Genomic DNA, 2,907 nt, shown 5'->3' on the forward strand with positions numbered 1-2,907 from the left:
CTGTTTAATCTCCAGGCAGTTGAGGATTTTCTAGTTATCTTTTGTTACTGATTTCTAGTATAATGATTTCTCTGAGATCAAATTTTGAATTATTTCAATTTTCTGAAATGTTTCAAGGCTTTCTTTATGGCCTGCTTATAATCAGTTTTGGTAAAATTTAAATATGAGCTTAAATGAAATATGAATTTTGTCATCTACATGTCAATTAGATCAAGTTTAACTATAGTCTTCATATCTATAGTTTTACTTTTTTGTCTTTCAGAGGTAGGTTAAAGCAACCCTTTCATTTTTCCTATTTTTGCCTTATATATTTTGAAATGATCTTATCTAGAATTGTGAAATCTTCCTGGTGGGTTGACTTCTTTATCATTATGGAATATCCCTCTTTATGTCCAGTAATGCTTCTTGACTTAAAATCTGTGTTACCTGACATTAGCATAGCTACACTAGTTTTTCATTAGTAGTTGCAAGATATATTTTTCCATCCTTGTACTTTCTGTGCTTCTTTATTTAAATTATGTCTCTTGTAAATAGGATGTAGATAGGTTTCGGGTTTTTTTCCTCTTAGTCCATCAACATTAATTTATTACTTGGAGTAGTCAACTTTCATTTAATGTAGTTACTGATTTAGGTGGGTTTATATCTACCATCCTATTATTTATTTCCTATTTGACCCACTGTTTGAATTACCTTTTTACTTCAATCTTGCCTTCCTTTGGATTTCCCAAGTATTGCATTTTCTCTTCTTTTTTCTTTTTGATATTACAACACACATCTTGATTAAATTTAATGCAAATTATTACTTTTACCACTTCCATGATAATGCTAGAAATTTATAATACTTTCACTCCAATTTTTTTTTGCCTTTTCCATTATGGTTGTCATGTATTTTAATTCTACATAAATTTTACACTTCACATTACTATTAACAATATTGTTTTGTAACAGTCAATGTTCATTTATATTTACCTTTTCTAGAGGTCTCATTCTTACCTGCATTTCTAAATTTCCTTCTGGGATTATTTTCCTTCTGCCTAATGACTGCCCTTCAGAATTTCCATTAATGTAGGCCTGCCAGTGACTAATTCTCTTTCTTTGTCTGAAAACATCTATGTTTCACTTTCATTTCTGAAAGATATTTTTACTCTATATAGAGTTTTGGGTTGACAGGTATGTTTTTTCCTCCAGCACTCTAAAGATGTCTTCCAGGTAATGAAGTTTAAATGCTTCCTTGCTGACATCAATAACAGAGACACAACGAAAATACTGAAATTGCTTAATGCGGTGACTTCAGGATTTCCAGCACATAGAAACATCTCTTTCTCTTTAAATTCAAAGTCATAGAATCCTAGGATCAGAGCTTGAAAGAACTGTACAGACCATCTAGTCCAATTTCCTACCTAATAATAATCCTAGTAGATAGATAATTTTTGACTTGAACACTTCCCCAGTTTAGGGGAATTCACCAAATTACAAGATAACCCATTTAAACCGTCCTAATCATACATGGTTTCCTTCAGAGCACTAAGATGAAATCTGCCAACCTTTAACTCCTGGTCCCAGGACCTCCTTCTGCTCAAGGAGCAAGCAAGACACGAATGCTTTGCTTTCACCTATGCTATCTGGAGAGCTGTTTTGTCCCCAGGCTTCCAGGTCAAGCATCCCTTTCTCTACCCTGCCCTCTCCACATTCACAGTGGGTCACTAATCCCTGTCAATTATGTTCCTAAAAATAAACTGGAATTTAGGTCATCATCCAGTCAGATGGTGGTTCCACGCAGGCCCTAGTTCTTGCCTGGATTGCTGACCCTTTTCCTGAGTAGGAGTAGACGCTAAGTGATCTTCAGGAGCTGCTCTCTTCATGCTGAAGTCTTCAACAGCTCTCTATCACAGCATTGTTTTCCAAACTGTTCCCCTGGGACAGACGGTGAAGGGGTGGACTTGTTAATTCTGTCATCTGCTATGTTGTTCTCTCATTACCAGCGAAGTTTAGCCTACACAACTCACTGCAACCCAGAAAAATTTCAGCAATTTTAGATGCAAAGGTTTTAACTAAATGCATAAACTTTTATATACATACATTAAAAATGACTTTGGAGTTGGGATGTTATAACACTAAACTTCGGTATCCTAACAAGAAGTAAGAAAAAATATAGCCTGAAAGTATATTTATGGCAGCCTCTGGCTTAAAAATGAACATGAAAGAATTTAGAAATGAGACAGAATTTATAATAAAGACAGCTGAGTTCAAGTCCTATTGCCCTTTCTGATTAGCTATCTAACATACAGTAAGTTAGTTAACCTCTTTGAAGTCTATTTGCTTGTCTGAAAAAGGAGCTTAAAAGAATACCTGTTTTGGCAAGACTAAACGAGATGATAACCATAAAGCAGATTTGTTTAAAAAAGAAAGAAAGGAAAAAAGTAACTTTTCAACGTAGCATTGTTCATAGTGGCAAAAAAACTGGGAGCAACCTCAATGTCCAGCAACAGTGGGATGAATAATATATGGTAGTATGTTTATCCAATGGAATACAGTTTTTTTAAAAGGAAAAATAAACTGCAATTATAATTAAACAGTATATAGGTAGCCAATTAAAAAAAATGCCCAAGGAATGATTAACATAAAATTCAAGATAGTGGCTACACCTGGTGGCGACAGACAGGCAGGTGATCCTATAAAGGGAATTGGGGGGCAAATGAAGTTCATTTTATTTATAATTATTCTTTAAATGATACATATACATTTTTACACTTCTGCATGTATGATCTAGTTTTAAAACAAAAAAATTATTTAAAACTCATCGAATCTTAATTATTAATTTATGTATCTGTACTTGTAGATGGAGAACACATGGACCTTGATTCACTGTCCTTGTCTCCCACGTTGAAGCACAATATAGTCTACTGA

This window comes from Eulemur rufifrons, chromosome 8 (genome assembly GCF_041146395.1).
Source record: "Eulemur rufifrons isolate Redbay chromosome 8, OSU_ERuf_1, whole genome shotgun sequence".
In the NCBI taxonomy this organism is placed as follows: Eukaryota; Metazoa; Chordata; class Mammalia; order Primates; family Lemuridae; genus Eulemur; species Eulemur rufifrons.